The following is an 18121-nucleotide window of genomic DNA, read 5'->3' on the forward strand; positions in this document are numbered from 1 at the left end:
TCTGAGCAGGGAGTGAACTGGACCATGAAGGCGGTCGGTGTGGTAGTGAGTGTGGCTTTAGGTGAGCATAGACTTTGGGATCACAGCTGCTGCTTCCCCTCCCAGGGGCTGGTGCATTTTCATCCCAGGGCCGTGCCTCTATTTTTGGTGACCGAGTTTGCTGAGAAGCCTGGCAGATAAGAGTCACTTTGTAGTAGTACATGAATTTTTCTGGCAAAACCATGAGCTCATCACCCATGATGGTACTCTTGCCTGTCTATGTGAAGTTGGGAGGGGAATATAAACAAATACATTTAGTTATAGGAAATGCTTTGAGGACGTTTTGTGAAAATGGACAGCTTCCCCTTCAGCCTTCCTTGCCAGGTGTGAAGAAGTGACTGCTACTGGCATGACTGGTCTGACAACTTTTCTTACAATCCGTTTGGTTCTCACGACTTTTTTTGGTGGGGTGGGAGGAATTACCCTGGGATTTACCAGGTGGTTGACAGGTGAAGCTTCTGGGCATAGGCTTATAAAAGATTTAGGGCTAAGAAAACACGTCAGCTATTTCAAAGCAGCCGAGCTTAAGGACCAGGCTGAGCTCAAACATGCTACAATCACGTCACCTCCCTCCCCTTCCCTGTCCAAACCCTGACACTATTTTTCCCACACCACACTCACCCTGTGCAAGCACAACATTTCTGTAACTGCAGAATAGCACTGCGTTAGCCACAGGGGGGTCGGGAGGGGGGCAGGGCTGGGGTGGGTGGTGGGCAGAGCAGGACACCCTACTGAAGATAAGCATCTCTGCCCCTGAACTTACACCTGTCCTTTCCTCTTTCCTGTGCCTGAAGCCCCTTTCTTCCAGGTTCCCCCATTTTCCCTTGCTCTGTTACCTGCCCCCTCACCGGCCAAAGCTCTTTGCACAAAGATGGGCTGAGAGGCCAACCCAGCTTTTAAAATTGCAAACTGCCCCATACCCCTTCCCTCTGCCCTGCTTCACTTTTCTTCACGGCTTCCTAATTAATTACCTATGGACCGACTATATAGTGTTTACTGTCTGCTTTCCCTCCCCTGCATCAGAAAGCTCCAAGAGAGTGTGAGTGTATATGTACGTGTGTGTGTGTGTGTGTGTGTGTGTGTGTGTGTGTGTGTATAGTGGACACATAGAACATAATTTGTTCTCAACAAATATTTATTGAATTAATGAATTAAATATACACATTGATTGTAAGATAAGCCTCGATTCCAGAAATGTTAAAATGGTGAAAAAAAAAAGCATCTCAGAATCAAGAGTACCTGGTAAAATGGACTGTGAATTATTTGGATTGAGGTTTCATTGGTCCCTGAATCATAATTATTCCTAAGAAACAGAGTGAAAAGGCTAAATATGTTGGAAGATGTGATGGGGTGAAATTATTCCTTCACTTCCGCCAACCAGTGCCAGCTCAATAATAATAAGAATTGTTATTATTTCTAAGAGCTCCACGCATAGCCTTTCATTCACTCCCTACAAGGACACTCTTATGCCAGTTTTATGGATGAGAAAACCGAGGTCCCAAGAGAGCTCCAACTTTATTCTTTCTTTACCTGAGCACGTTTTCTGTTCTCCCAAATCAAATGCAGCACCCGCAACACCACCTAAACTAGGCGGTGGGCAAACTTTCAGTAAAGAGCCAGAGGTCTGTGGGCATCAGGGCTCCTCAACTCTGCTGTCTTAGCCACTCTAGCCAATAGGTAAATGAAAGGATGTGGTTGTGTTCCAATAAAACTTGCTTTACAAAGAGAGGTAGCAGGCCAGATTTGGCTCACAGGCTGTCATTGGCTGGCCCCTGATCTTAATATAATCCCCGTGAGGGCAAGGGACGACGCCAGTGTTTGTTCATCAGTGCATCACAGACAGGCAGTGCAGGGGTCACTGAAAACCCACCCCATGGTGACATTGCTATGGGGGAACCGGAGATGTGGCTGGGAGCTTCCTAGCAGCCAGCAGGAAAAGCCTCCATCACCCTGTGTCCCAGCAGCTGACCCAGGCCATTACCCATGGCAGACAAAATTGTCCGGGGAGGGGGGGTGGGAATTTCTTCTTTAGGGGGGAGCAAAGGGCCAGCGGACCCCCACAGCCTCCCGAGTGGGCCTGACAAGGGTGAGTCCACAGTCCTCGGGCCAGACTGGCCACTTCATAGTGACGCCCAGCAGGCGTCCAGGCATGGGCCCATGTTGACCAGGCGTGATCCACGTGGTCTCCCAGCGTCCCCACAGTGCAAGGCGTGAGCTCTTCAGCCACGTGGACCAGGTGGGAATTCTGGTTCCGCTCCTAACCTTGGGTCTAGTCCCATCACTTCTCTGGACCTGACGCTCCTCGTGTGAAAACTGGGGATGGCTCTGAGCATTCGCCACTGGGCTTTTTGGTGGGGACTAAAGGAAATCTGAAAAACAGACACAGTACTGTAGCCTGCATCTCACTTACTGCTTCACAGCCACGAGGCAGGCTAAGTGCCGTCCCCATTTGCCTCATGCTGCTCTGGGTACTTCAGATTAGTGTTTCTCAACCTTTTATTTCATCATCACCTCTCCTCCCTGCCTCCCCCCGCCCAAAGCAGACAAATTTAATTTAATTTAAATTCTCTCTAGGGAGGGAAATTAAATACTAAGGCATAAAATTTGATCAGGTAGGGCTGAGTTTGGAGGGTCACAAACCATTAAAATATGTAAGATTTTTTTCTCCACTCCTTCCCCCAAACCAGTTTTTGTCCCCTGGTTGAAGGTGTGACGTCACCCTCCTTGAGACTATGTGCCTTAGCTATGCTAACTTGAAAGCAGAGGCCCAGAGAGATAGAGTAACTTGCCCAAAGTCACACCGCACAATCAGAACTCGAACTAAGGTGATCTGGCTTCTTTTAATCTCATCTCTTAACATGTGACAGCAAACTGTACCGGTTTCTTGCCTTTTCCACTTACCCATATATCAGTCAGTTGTCCCCTTTCCATACACGTAGAACTGCCACATTCTTTTTATTAGCCGCATTGTTTGTCATTTACAAGGGCAGAGCATATAATTCACTTAACCAGGCAGCAGCTAATGAAGGCTAAGGCAGTTTTCAGTCTTTTGCACTTAGAAACTCTGCTATAACAATCCTCCCTGTGCATGTGTCATTTTACTTACGTGCAGGAAAATCTGAAGGTTAAAGTCTTAGAAAAGGAATTCCTGCACACTTCTTCAAAGGTGGCATTTTGTTGGGAATGCAAAAACATCTCTGCAGAGCCGAGATTCTCTGAGAGCCATCCAAGGTCAATTTACTGCACTTCCTTAACAAGGAAGCCTCTGTTCTGACCCCTAAATTCTGCATGACCTGGTTATGGCTTTGGAAACGGACTCCCCTGGCCCGCCACCTTTTGTGACTTTGATCACCGAATTATCCTCTTGTCATCTGGTATTACGTTACAAAGCTTCTCACAGCTTATTTCTGAATTTCAATTTTCATCTCATTAAAAGAAAATCGAGGTGACCAGATTTCATTCCTGCTGTCTGGGTACCTGCTTTGAAATCGGGCTGGAAAAAAACAGTCTTGTGGCTTTTCCCAGGTCCTGGAAGCCCACGAGGTAGTGGGTAAAGCAAAACTCTTCCCATGGTGCTGACCTTTTATGAGACTTTATCTGAGAACCCAAGTAGGTCCTCTTCAGCAGTCTTTCCTTGACCTTCATTTCTAAGGGCCATCACCGTTAGGATTTAGGAAATGGGAATATCTCGCAAAAGGGATCCTGGTTCAACATCAGCAGGGAGCAAATTAAAATCGCTTCTAGGCCTCCCTGGTAAAGTCTTTATGGCTGAGACAAGGGTGAATCTGGTCCACCCCCCACATACCATGACCTCAGCTAGAGGGCCGTGAAACAGAAGGTGCTGGAAACTCACGGAGGGTGCCTCGCCTATAGCTGCAGCAGCGTTGCCTGGAATGAAAGCCTGCTGCACTACTGAAATCATCTGAGGAGTTAAATGCAGTGGGGTTGGGCCATGGTTTGTTCGGTGAGTTCCAGGTTAACGAAATGTAGAGGCCTGAACGACGTGTCATCCAAATAGAATCTGCCGGCCTTCTTGGTCTGGTTATGAAAGCTGGCTGGGACTAATAGCCGCTGCCACCTCTATTCTCTACACCCTCATTCTCTAGATATTTCTTCCAGCTTGGATGCTGATGGAACGTGGCAGCCAGATTGCTAATTGCACCTACCTGCATTCCATCATGGGGGGAAGCGCCGTCAGCCTGCCTCCCCTCTCTTCCTGGAGCATGGTAGGCATGCAGGGATGGGCTCCACATGTCCAGGCGGGTATTCAACACATATTTTCTCAGCTCCTTTCAAGCACCAGGCAAGGTTTTTGCATACACAGGGGGCATAAGTACCTTATATTCTAGTTGGAGGATACAGACAATAACAAATAAATGCACAGTATTCCAGATGGTGATAAGTGGCGTGGGGAGAAGTCAAGTCCGGGGGATCAGGAGTGTCCATGGGGGTTCTCTTGGAGAAATTGGCCTCTGAGCAGTTGTCCAAAGAGTGCGCATCAGGATGTCTAGAGGGAGAGTTTTCTAGGCGGAGGGAGTGGCAAGTACAAAGGTCCTGAGATGGCTCACGCACTGTCATTAGGAAATACCAGTTTAAGGTCATCGAGTGCCACAGAAGGTCAGAGCCAAAGGTCAACTCCTTCCCTGTCCCCGGAGGAAACCAAGAGGGAAGCTGACCATCCCAAGGTCACACAATGCTAGCAGGACGACTCCTCAGAGTCCTGAGCTCAAGGCAGCTGGGGTCGTATCACACGACCGGAATTCATCCCTCAGCGCCTCCATCCACCTGCTGTGTGACTTGAGATGCTTCGTCTCTCTGAGCCTCAGCTCCCGAATCTGTAAAATGGGAATAACGGGAGCAGTTGCCTTTAGGATTCAAGTAGATCATCTGCACCCAGCGTGTGGTGTGAACATCAGTGGTGGGCCTCGGGGTTCTAGGTACTGACCTGGAGCCAGGTTTCCCCCACCCCCTCCCTCTGTCCCTTCCTCCCTCTTAGATGCGACACCCATGCCCCCCCCCCCCACCCACATGGCTCTCACCTGACCAGAACCATATTTTGCATTTATTTGGAATTTGCTTTAAGGGATCTGGTTTCCAGGTGGAGACTTTGGCAAGTGGGACCTTAAGATGCATGCGTCAGCTTCTCATCTGTAAAGTAGGAGCTTGTTACTGGGTCTCATGGATATTTGAAGGGCGCGATGTGCCTCTTGGGAGTTAAAAGTGTTCTGTGTGTGGTAGTGTTTTGGAGAGAGCATGGAGGTGTAGGCAACAAGATGGAAAAAGGATCCCATTCCCTTGCTGTGTCTTCTGTATCAAGTAGTCTAGTCTCTCCAAACCCCAGCTCACTGTATTAAAATGGCATGCCCAATATCCAATGGGCTGTTAGGAGGAATCATTAAGCTAATGAGTCTAAAGCTTTTAGCACAGTATCTGGCTCATAATAATTAGTCAATATTACTTCTCTCTCTTTCCTGTCCCTTCCCCCTGCAATACACACACCCACAATTAGTTTATGATTGTTTGTGTTTGATTCCATTTTACAGAGGAGCAAACCGAGACTCAAAATTAAGTTAAGCAATTTAGCACAGGCAGGAAGGGAAAGAGCCAGCATTTGAATGTGATGGTTTGACTCCTGCCTGGAGAACCTTCTCTCTGTTCTTGCTAATCTCAAAGCTCACTCTTAATGCTTTACTTTGATAGATTCTTAATGCTTGGATTTTGACTGAACTTGAGATGATGGCATAAAGCCAGCCCCTCCGTGAGCCTTCCTTCCTTGAGACTGGCATACTTGGGGGCCACTGGGTCAGCTTTGCCCCGGAAAAATCCATCCCCTTTTAGCCCTGGGCTCCAGGCCTGAGTTGACCCCATCCCCAACAATACCTGCTGGCATTTATGCCAGATCCGCCTCGTGTTTTATTTTCAGAAACTTTTCTGTGTCTTGCACATCTAATTCTTAGCCCATGGGCTTGTGGCTAATTAGATTTTGATTAGTCATAAACACAGAGGCAGAAATGGAGAACTGGGGCTTCCTTACTTTAATCACTCATGAAATTTATGCAGAGCTGTAGGTGTCGGAGAGTAGCACGGCCAGGATTTGGAGATCAGAGGTGAAAGCGCTAAAACAAAACTGTTTGACACTGGCAGCACCCCCGTATGGTCTTCCATCCTCATATTGGGAGAAACCTTGTCTGATTTATGATTTGTATTATCAGTGGTGCAAGCCGGGAGGTGTCCATTCATTTGACAAATAATCTCAACTCACTCAAGGAAAAAGCCCAAAGTCCCTACAGTGAGATCCAGAAGAGGATTTCCCAGCCTCGGCACTCCTGAGAGTTCGGGTGGAATAACTCTCTGTGGCAGGGAGCTGTCCTGTGCACGGCAGGATGTTTAGCGAGTGACCCTGTCTTTGACCCCCTCGATGTTAGTAACACCTCCTCAGATGGTGACTCAAACCAAAAATGTCTCCAGACGTGGCCACAGGTCCCATGGGGGTAAAATTGCCCCTGTTGAGAACCTCTGTTCTAGAAGGCTTCGCACGATCCCACTCATGCGTTCTCTGACCTCGTCTTCTGCTTTTCTTCCTTGTACTTTCTCTGCTGCAGCCTCCACTGACCACTGCTGTTCCTCCAACACACCCGGCACACCCCTGCCGCAGGGCCTTTGCACTGTAGCTCCCGCTGCCTGGAACACTTTGCTTAAATCCCTCCTTCTCAGTTTGCAAATTACCCTGTCCACCTATTAGAAATTGCCCTCCCCCCAGCATCCTAACCCCCCCCCCCCCTTATCCTGCTCTATTCTGTCTGTTATATTTAGCTTCCATCTTTCCCCCACCCCCATGCTGGATTAAAGGCTCCCTGAGGGCAAAGGTTTTTGTCTGCATTGTTCGCTGGTGCATCCTGAGCCCTTGGATAATGCTTTTCTTATGAATTAAATTATCCACCGCTTGCTACACACCTGTTTCAGACAACATCCAGGCACTAGGAAGCTAACACTTCCTGCTCCCATGGAGCTGAGAACTGTCCTAATTCTGACCGCACCTGCCCAGCACTGAGGGGTCAGTTGTGTCTGCTGGTGCTAAAGGCAGGATGAACATGGAGATTCCTGGGCAGGGCACAAATAAGACCAGGTGCTCCACCATGACAAGTATTGGGAGTGTTGGGAGAAGGGCATTTCCATCCCCTGGGCCATCCCAGGTCAGCCGGCCAGTGTCCCCACATGGCCCTGCCCTCTTGGCCGCAGGCGTCCCAGCACCTCTCAATGCAATTTCCCACCAGCCGCATTGGCATTCAGGACGCCCCAAGTTCTGAGAAACATTTCCCCGCCATCTTCCCTTATGCAGCAGCTTTTGCCTGTGGTGCCAAGAGTGGCGGAATGGTGATAAAAAATAGTGTTTTTCTTACCTGCACTCTGCTTATTTTGTGCTTCCGAGGCAGAGACATATCTTCTGATGTGCCCTACCAACCACCAAGCCCATCATTTTCTCCCTCGCATGGAGCAGGCTCTAAACAGCCTCGGAGGTGCCCTGCTGTCCTCACTCAGGTGTCTTCAGCTGTCACTGCAACCCCCGCAAGTTGAGTTTTCCAGAAGCCTCCCCCTTCCCCTTTCCAGAACTAAATCCTGAGGCTGTGCCGAGCAGACGCCCCGCCTGCAGCGGGGGCCAGAGGTTGACCCTCCTGGTTGACCCTACTTTCGACTTCCAGGTGACTAGGGGCATTCCCGGTGACTCTGGCTCACACACTTTATCCTGTTTAATCTTCTCCATGAGGTGGCAGAGATCCTTGTCCCACTTAACAGATGGGACAGTGAGGCACAGAGAGATTAAGTAACCAGTTCAAGATCACACAGCGAGCAGCAGCAGGCGGGGCCACGGTCTGAGCCCATTCCCCTCCGGCCCCAAAACTGTGCTCGGGTCCTGGCCCCACCTAGGGCCCCATCCTGGTCTTCCCAGTTGGGATAAGCTCCCCATTTCCAGGGCCTCTCCCCTGAAACTGCTTTGCAACGACCTTTCTGTACAGTGAGCGTAGGTGCTAACGGTGACTCTCAAGAGGGACATTGTTTTTCCACTTAAAATCTTTAAGAACCCTGTAGCCTATGGTTTGGGAGTAAATACATAGCTTTACACCTTGAAAGTGTCACATTATTTAATTGGTACAACTATCCTGAGGGAGCTACAGTGGCAACACTAAGTGGTAGTTACATTAGGGAGATGCTCGCAGACCAGCGAATGCAAGATTAAATAACAATTGTTTGGTACTAGATGGAGGCCTCTGATGCTCCTTCGTGGTGGTCAAGTCAAGGATGCCAGGATATTCTGTGTCCAGGCGATCACCTCTTTCCCTTCGAGTTTCCTAGGATCTCTGGGTGCAAGCTAGAGTAGCTGGCAGGGATATATTCCCAACACGCCAGTGTGGAATTTGGAATTCTGGTGAAAGGCTTTGAAGCACATGGCTTGGAGGGATTGAAGCACAATCTCGAGCTCCTTTGCTTGCTGCTGAACATCTGAATTTTGGCTCCCATACCTGCAGGGAACCTGATTCAATTTTCAACTCTGTTAGAGTGGCCCAGCCCCTGCCTCCTGCACCCAGTGGTCCCGCCCACTAGGCTTCCTGGCTCACGCAGTGCCAGGAGTTGAGATCCATGGGACTGGCTGCTCATCTCTCAGCAGTGGGGCTGGGTGAGGCAGGAAGACATGTGGGTGCTGCACTGGGTGGGAGGTGAGATCTCTTTATCCCTGTGTGCCTCGCTCTGTGCAGGAAAGGGTTTCAGAAAAACTGTATGGGCCAATGGAAATGATGTTAGCCCAAATGTGTTTTTTGTCATTCACTTCTACTAGAGTTGGAGATTTCTCCACTCCATTTCAGATTGCTATTCTGAGGGTACGGTTTCCAACCAAGGATTTTTAAACTTCTCCTCTGTTGCCTCTCTGTTCAGGTGATGCTCAGGAAATGAATCCTGTCTCTACCAGGGCAAAGTAGCCAGGTCATCTAACTTCAAAAGTCTGTTCCCTACAGTAGACCGTTTCAGATCAGCTCGACAGATACAGAGACAGAATTATTACATGGAAAATGAAGCATTATCAGTGATGACGACATGGAGAAATAAGGGGTGGGATGACAAAGAATCTCTTGCAAAATGAGGAGTCCCATCTGTGATGCAGAACTGAATAAATAATTATTTCCCACTTTGCATAGCCTGCCAGGAAGCTCAGAGACTGTTTATACCTCTCACAAGTTTATACCTGCTGTTTGGTTTGGATGCTTACACATGTTCTTGGTGGCAAATTGAATTTCCTGTTGTGTTCTTTCCTCTTGATTCCCTTCTTTACTTTTTCCCCCTGTGTTGTCTGTTTAATTTTTGGTCAAGTAAACTGTTTCATTTAAGCTTTTTTGTAACAAGTAAGAAGAGGTGGTAAAAATACTGTATCCAGCTATATCTTTGATTAGTCTTTAACTTAATCATTTTTCACCCCTGCTCCCCTTTTCAACACATTCTAAGGGTGAGGTATTTAGCAACGTATTCAGGCCTTCAAAGCTTTAGGAAGGCACAGCTTAAAGGGCCCACAGGGTTCTTGGCCCTGGAATGTGTAAAAGCTGTGGAAAATCAAGGTGGTGCACTCCAGCCCAGCCAGGTGCACACTCTCTTTTGCCTCCAGACAGGAAGCCCAGGTCCTTCACTTATTCTTGATTGTGCCAGTAAAGGGCTGGTGACACATCCCTGGATCTCAGTTTCCACATCTGTATAATGGGAAATAATAACCCCTGACTGCTGACATCACGGGTCCCATAGTTTATAGGCTGCTCATCAAATTTAAAGTCCTTCTGAAGTGAGACAATTGACAAATGGCCTGAAGATGATTGGGGTTTGGAGGCAGAGCCAAGGGAATTAATCAGCACTGGGATGTCTTCACCACTTGTACCTGGTCACCCATACAAATCCAATCATAACAATTGTTTAGTAAGTCAGTTAGTCCATCTTGACTCAGAACAGTGTCTGAAGTCATATGAGCTGGCCTTGAATCTTAGCTCTATACTCACTAGCTGTGGATCTTGGGACTTGGACCTTGGCCTCAGTTCTTTCGTCTGCATGATGAAGACAAGTATATTAGAAGTGGTCAGCATCACATCCAGCACAGAGCAAATGCATGTCAATTGCAGGTATTTCCAAGTGCAGGCCCTGTGGCAGTCTTTGGGCCCCTCACTGCTATGCAAGTTGAGTCAGACCATTTGGGGAGCTCAGAGTACAGGAGGGGATTCTGGACATAGAATTCACTAGTACCTCCACACGATCAAGGGCACCCACCCTGTAAAGCGTCTCTCTCTCTCTTGCCTCATCCCATGATTCCACCTGCTATTGGCCACCTCCAGAAAGCTCCATCAGTGCCCCATTTTACCCTTCTTATAAGTGGAATTTACCCATATTGAAAAATGAGATGGTCCTTCTTATACCTTCCTAGCTTTCGGCCTTTAAATATTAAATTCTGTCCATATAGATGTCTTTATTTCTACTTTGGAAGTTGTTCAAAATTATGGAAAGTTTGACACTCACCCTGACTTACATTGGATGAAAACCTCAGGACGTGGGTCTCAGCCTTAAACTGGACGGACTCCTTTGCCAGACACTCAGGTCTCTGTTTTTCCCATTTGGGGAAAAGTAGCTAAGCTTAGAGTCCACTTAAATTGCCGACAAGTTCCTGTATTGTAAGTAGGACAACTAAGAAGCAGAAAGGGTAAGAAAGGAGTGAAAGAGGTGAAGTCTATAATAACCCTTTATTTTCCAGACGAGACATACATCCTTAAAACTGAAAACCACTGCGGTTTCACTTGCACCAACCCCAGTTTTTATTGTCTCCAGTAAGTTGTCATCAAACTCTTTTCTTCCTTCTTGGAGAGAGGTTGGCCCGGAGACAGTGTGGGTGACGGAACAGCTCTCAGATTCACTTCTGCATTATTTCGGGATTTTTTTTGGTAAACTTTTTTTTTTTTTGGAGCAAGTCAAATTTCTGTAACTACAGAACTGAAACCTTTTTTTAATGTTCTGAGGGAATAATTTGCATTCCCCACTGTCACAGTGATGATGTTAGGCCTTAGCTTTAGAATATAATCATAACTTTTTAAAATTCCCGTACCTGGTGAATCCAGAGAACTATCAGCCTAACATTGGGAAAATATATCAGTCAAACTGATTTCTGGAAACATCAGAGATTTGTGAAAGTGGGGAATCGAGTCACAAACCCACTGGGGAAACGCAGCTGCCGAGTTCAGAGCTCGCTACAGCACGTCGCGTGTTGAGAGTCTGATAATTGATGTCTTATGTGGAAATCCTAGAGGAAGTTAATAAATGAGGCAGCAGGAAATGGCAAGTGGAGAAGGGCTGGCACAAGCAGTGGTGGTGTAGGGGACTGGTCTCCACAAACTACAGCTTGCTTGTGGGCCAGATCTCACCCACCACCTGTTTCTGCAAAGTTTTATCTGGAACACAGCCACACCCATTCATTTCGATATGGTTTAAGTCCACTTTTGCTTTACAGTGGCAGAGTCGAGCAGTTCTGACAGAGACTATGAAGCCTACAAAGCCTAAAATATTTTTTGGTTGGCCATTTATAGAAAAAGTGTGTTGATCCCTGGTATAACTCATAAGGATAAAACCTCTAATCATGGGGATAGACTCTCAGCTGCATCACTTATTAGCTCGTTGGCCTTGAGCAAGTCATTTTATGTCCCTGAGGCTCAGTATCTTTATCTGTTAACTCCTCTGTATCATTAGGGCGGTTAACAGATCACCCCAAAGCTTGGTGGTATGGACCAGCAAGCATTTTTGTGTTGTTGCTGCTCCCGAGTTGTGGGTCAGCTCGGTGGTTCTTATAGTCTTGGGGATGGCTCTGCTGATCTTGGCTGGGCTCTCGTGTCTGGGGATTGACTGGCTCTAGACTTGGCTCAGATGGTCTCAACTGGAACATTTGGGCTCTCCACCATGTGGTCTTTTGTCCTCCAGTAGACATGGCAATGACAGGGTTCCAAGAGAGAGTGAATGTACGCAGGGTTTCTTGAGGCCAAACTTAGAGCTGGTGCGGGAGCGTGTTGGCCTCACTCTCTTGGCCAAAGCAAGTCACATGGTTGGCCATGTGCACACCATGGGGACATAGACTCTGCTTCTTGCTGGGACGAACTGCAAAGTCACATTGCAAAGGTGTGGATATGGGAGGCCATTGCTAGAGCCTACCATCCTTGTGATAACACCCATTCAAGAGGAACAAAAGAAATCATGAACATCATGTAGGCGCCACATAAGAAATCTCAGCTGCTCTTGCCCTCGTATAGGTGGAGCTGCACCCCAAAGCTTGCATTTCAAGGTTTTGCTAGTGATTGGTTTACTTAGTGGTCTCCCTGCCTGGGCAGTGCAATGTTCTTGTGTTGGGAAAGGAACAGGTAACCAACTCCTGTTGAGAACATATGGCTGCTGTAGTACCAGGCATCTATTAAACTCTCTCTCAGTGGTCATCTTGATTACAAAGTAATTGATAAATTATTAATTTATCAATATATCAGTAATTATCTTATAATTATTGTATTCACTACCAGTTGGGAAATACCAGTCTCTCCATTCCAGAAAAGACTTGGGGTTGGTTGTATTTTTCTTTTTCAGATGTCAAGTTGCTTGCTCTCGTGCCCTCCCTCCCTCCTTCCTTCCCACTTTCTTTCCTTTCCTTTCCCCTTCCTCCACTGACTTCTTTCTTGGCAACACTGAACAGTAGTTTGTTGTCTTTCCCCTCTGGGAGCCCAGGATAATGGACCCTTCATGCAAAAAACCACATGTGAGCAGAGTTGAGGGCCCTGGGAACATTCTCCAGCAGCACACTCTGGGCTGGAGAAGCCTTGAGCAGCATCCTTCGGATGGCTAAATTGCATACTGGCAGATCAGGAGGGTCGCTGTGCAGAGTGGCTGACTGATTGGAGAGGGGAGACGGGGCCATGCGCAGTACTGGCTGCAAGGATTGGACAATTGCCTTGCAGTAGAGAGGTGCTCTCTGCAAGCCCAGAGTCCTTCTGAGGCTGTGATGAAGTGATCGCAGCCCCTGTGGGGTGGAATGGATCTGATCTGGCAGGCTCTGTCCCGACAAGCATACTTTTTCCAAGCTTCTGCCCACTCAAGTATTCGGCATTTTCTGAACAGCCTTGAATTTGGTTGAATCTAGAGTTGGGCTCAAAAGAAGGAAGCTATGTTTAAAGTGGATGATGAGGCATCTGTAGTGATTAAAAGTAAGATCCGAGTCAGACCTGGGTTCGAATCCCACTTCTGCCACTTACTAACTGGGTGCGGTTCTTTTACTTCTGGTTATTCAGATTGTACACTGCACAAGAGGACAAGTGGGAGCTAAAACTTGGCCTGCACTCTAGTGTCCAAGGCATGTGCCAGGACTCTGGGCTGCAATTGCCAGGAGTAGGGCAAACCTTTTTTCTAATTCTCACAGAGCTGCAGCATATGTGAGCTGTGGCCTTGGGTGGGGCATGTTGGGCAAGTTCAGCATTTCTGAGTTTTACTTCATCTATAAAATGGCAATGAAAATACTACCAGTAACCGAATTTATAACATTAGGTATTTGTAAAATGCTTAGAACAGTGTCAGGGCTCAATAAATGAAGGTTTTTCCCAGTGGTGAAGGGGGCACATGCCACCTGGGTTCTGATCCTGCTCCTCCACTTGCTAATTGGGAGACCTTGGCCAAGTTACTTCAAATCTCTCTGCCTCAGTTTATTCATCTTTTAAATGGGGATGATAATGATGATATTGGTGATGATGACAGTACCTACCTGTGTGGCTCTACTAAGGATAAAATGAGCTCATATTTATAACTGGCTTAAAAGTATCTAGCACATGAATATTAACTCTACAAGCTAGTTTTTGTGCTATGATGACCAAGGACTCATGTGGGTGACCCATCAGTCTGGGATAAAGAAGTTTCCACAGATAAGCACTGTGGATACTTGAGGGTGACTGGCTTTGGATGACAAGAAAAGGCAGCTTATACATTGTTGAGCCAGTGGAAATTTCCATTTTTCCACCAAGACCCTGGAGAAACTCTGATAAATTAATTTTGTCTAGCTTTCCATCTGCCATCCTCTTCCCTGATGACCTAGTACTTACCTACTCTCCCACTCATTGCTACCCACCTGTAACTCATTCTCTGTTCACCCATTTAGTGAGTGTGATGGGTAAGGGCTTGACAGTCTGAGCACAGCCCACCACCCTTCCCTGGAACCCACAAACACAACCTGTGCTGGGGACCAGGTCTGTCGGCTGATGGGATGAAATACCATCCCCTTGTAGATGAGGGGTCTGCGAGTTCAGCCCTCTCCCTGCTGTCCTAAGCATATGTAAGTGTTCACTGGACACAGTCCAACTCTGGTGGGCAGGTTTTATGACATCCAGCTAACACTCTGGTTGTGTATCTGTCCCTCTTGGTGGGGAGGGAGTGGAGTTTCCCCGCCATGGCTCGCAAACCCAAGAGAAGACCTCGCTGCATCAGCTGCAGACTGAGGTCCTTCGCTAGGGGCAACGGAGGCTGCTGGTGGAGCTGCCTTGCTCTGTCTCTTTAAGTGAACAAAGCATCTTCCCTCTGGAGACTGTGCCTCTGCTGGCCACCCCGACACCTGTATTGGAGTAGATTGCCATCTCCTTCTCACCAGCACGTAGCCTTTTACAGCCTCAGTTTCTTCATATGTAAAATGGGAATAATAATAGAACCTGTATCAGAGGTTTATTGGGAGGTTTAAGGGAGATAATAAAGATCAAGTGTTGGGCAGAGTGGCCCCAGTTCCCAGCCCATGCCTGCTAGCTGCTGCTATCCCTGACCTCGCTCCTGTGTGTAATCATATATGTAAATATACTCCCATGCCCACGCGTGCATCCTTACACCAGGTTTGGGGCCAGATCCTCTGGTTACACCCATATTGAATAATTTCAATTTTTTTTTTTTTGGTGGGGGGGCGTGAAATGCATGGTCCGGGAATTGAACCCTGGTCTTCCGCTTGAAAGGCAGGCATTCTAACCACTGAACTACTCTTGCAGCCCGAAAATTTAACACGAAACGATCCATGGGGGGGGGAGGGGCGGGGCTGAGGTGGTGAGAACAGAGTTGTGTAGGAGGAGAGGAGAAGGAGTTGATCTGGTGACAGCACCTCCGTCTCTGAGTCCACGTGGGGTGAGGGTGCTTCTCCAGGTCAGATGGGCTCAGAGCCCCAGATTGGGTGGAAAAAGCCAAAGTCATGAATTCTGTTGCTGAATCTCTCCAGATATATTGCTAGGGACCCACTGAGAGCAGACCCAGAAGTGGCTACCCCAGGCAGGTACCAGGGCTCTAGGATGCTGTGAATTAATAAGCTCTACCCTGGTACTTGAGACTTGTTAGAATTCTTAATTAATCCCATTTGCTTGTGAGAGACCACTGTAGGGTCCTCGGTTATTGTAGCTGCCCAAGCTTGCAGCCAGAGACTACTAGATAAATTCCAACCCCTTCCTTTTTCACTTGTGCCTTTCTCCACCCCCTCCCCAGTGACAATGCCTCAGAGTCGGGGAGAGGCTGGAGCAGCACCCAGGAAGTGCTTCCCTATGGCACTGTGGACTCAGCTGGGCCTGCATCTGCCTTTACCCCACGCTGGCCCTGGCTCTCCCTTTGTCCACGAGTGATGAGTGTGTGGGCCCCTCTGCCATTACCCTCACACGCTGGCCAGAGGGACCTTTCTGAAACCTAAGTCAGACTGTGGCATGCTCTCCTGCCTGGAATCTTCTGGTAGCTTCCCAGAGTACTTAGAGTGAGGTCCAGACTCTTCTCCTCTCTGTGAATGGCAAAGTCCAGCACCGTCCACCTCCTGTTTCCCTCTTAAGGAACCTGTGCCCTCTGTCTCCCAGCCCCCCTGACCTCCTCCTGTCACCCAAGTAGTCCAAGCTTCTTCTTTGGCCTCTCCATCCCCTCTGCTTCCCGCCGTCATGACTCCTAGTCATTGGGCCACAGCCCAGATGCCCCCTCTTCAAGGAGCTCATTTCTGATCCTCTACCCAAAATGTCACCCCTCATCCCTTCCTTGCTTTGTCTTTCTTTACACCCTGTCCCCATGTCACATCATTTCTTACAGCTATTTGTTCATAACTTTACCCCCTACAGAATATAAGTGCTGCGAGGGCAGGCACTGGATCTATTTTTGTTCACTGTTCAGCACCTCGAATGATGTATGTTGCCTAGAAGATGGCCAGAGATTGGTGGGATGAGTGAACTAATATGAAGATATAGTACTGATAATATAATAAAAATACTGGCTGTTCCTTATCAAGTGCTTATCATGGACCTGGCACTGGGCTAAGCACTCTGCCTACCTCATCTTATTGCAGGCTAGTTTCTGCCCTCTTACAGATGAGGGAATGGAGGCATAGAGAGGGGAGAAGTGGCTTGGCCAAGGTCACCAGCCTTTGAGCAGTAATGCTGAACCAGAGCAGTGATGGCAAGGGCATCTTCTGTGCTGCCCTGGTTTAAGTGTGCGTAGTGGTTATATTGCTATCAACACATCACAGCTGGATTCTTAAAATGGAATGTAAACTTGTGGTGGGACTGTCTGAGAGTCGTAGTTAGTGGTTGTCAAATGGAAATAACAATGAAAAAATACCGTAGACAGGTTCCACCACCAACACCCGCACCCAAACCACAGCAATGGTGCTGATGGGGACATGGGTGCAACCCAAGAGCCATGGCGTTTCAGACAAGCCAGAAGAGGGGGCTCCATAGTATTTGTGATGCTCTTGATTAAGGAGATGAGCTGTCATTGCTTTGCAAATCACAAGTGGCAAAGTCTGTGCATTTCAGGATTGGGGCTTTTTTTTTTTAATCTCAAGGCAAAATCTGAAACCCTGCCTAATTCTTACTGCTGAGTAGGAAGGACGCTGGCACAGCCTTTCAAAGACTCAAAGATGTCAAGTGAGAATCTGACTGCCATAAAGGCAAGCAAAGGGTGTGTGTGCATGCATGCCCACCCATGTGTGCATGCATATGCATGAGTTTCCACATGTGTGCACATGTATGTGTGCATAGATGAATGCCCATGTGGGCATGCATATTTTGTGTGCCTGGATGTACACCCATGTGTGTGTTTATGTATGAGTGTGCATATGTGTGCATAGGTGTATGTCATGTGCATGCATATGCATGAGTGTGCACATGTGTGCACATGGATGTACACCGATGTGTGCATGTATAGGCATGAGTGTGTGAGTGTGTACATGGATGTATTCCATGTTTGCATGTATATGTATGTTTATGGATGTGCACACATGCATGTGTGTGTATGCATGTATGTCTGTGTGTGTGTGCATGCATGCTGTTCCTGGTGCATTCCTTGGGGCACTCTGCACCGTTCTTCTGCAATGTGATGAGACATCCCTGCCAGCTTCCCTTTGTCTCTTTATGAGTGACTGTGACTGCCACTGGCCTTCAGAGTTTAAACTCCTGACAGATATTAAAGAACAATTCACTTATTCCAGCCAAACAGAAAAGCATATGGAAAAAACAAACTGTATTAACATCTGCTGCCTGGGCTCCATCTGCTCCTGTTGGCTTGGCTTTGCCTCCAGACGTGCCAGCCTGTGAGTGTGGCAGGGCCGGCTCCTTCTCCCTTCCAAGCAAGGACACGACGTGCCCATTCATTCGGATCCACCCATGCAGAACTACGCACCTCTTAGGCATTTGGGAAATATGGGGAAATGCAAGAAATGCATGAAGTTTGGAGGGGGATGGGCACTGGGGTTCCTGCTCTGGGTCTAAGGAGACATGTGGCCTTAGACAGGTAATTTATCCTTTCTTTCTGTGCCTCAGTTTCCTAGTCTGTTAAATAGGGTTAACAATAGTGTGTTACCATCTAAGTCTTTTTGTAAGGGTGAAATGAAGTGATACATGTAAAGCACTTGGAACATGTATGGTGGTGAAGGTGGTGATGGTGACGGTGATGATGATGATGGTGATGCTGATGGTGATGGTGGTGATGGTGATGGCAATGGTGTTGATGATGGTGATGATGGGGTGGTTGTGATGGTGGTGATGGT

The 18121-nt window shown here is 47.8% G+C and overlaps 1 protein-coding gene and 1 long non-coding RNA gene across 3 annotated transcripts in view; both read left to right on the plus strand.

The window, feature by feature from the left end:
* XYLT1 (xylosyltransferase 1) overlaps positions 1-18121 on the plus strand; it is a 316574-nt gene that overhangs the window by 145031 nt on the left and 153422 nt on the right. The gene's annotated exons all lie outside the window — the stretch shown is intronic.
* LOC143667441 (uncharacterized) lies at positions 1106-15037 on the plus strand. Its single transcript, XR_013168043.1, has 3 exons — positions 1106-2125; positions 4146-4265; positions 8971-15037. It is a non-coding gene; the product is annotated as an uncharacterized LOC143667441 (long non-coding RNA).

The sequence above is a fragment of the Tamandua tetradactyla genome, chromosome 23 (assembly GCF_023851605.1).
Source record: "Tamandua tetradactyla isolate mTamTet1 chromosome 23, mTamTet1.pri, whole genome shotgun sequence".
In the NCBI taxonomy this organism is placed as follows: Eukaryota; Metazoa; Chordata; class Mammalia; order Pilosa; family Myrmecophagidae; genus Tamandua; species Tamandua tetradactyla.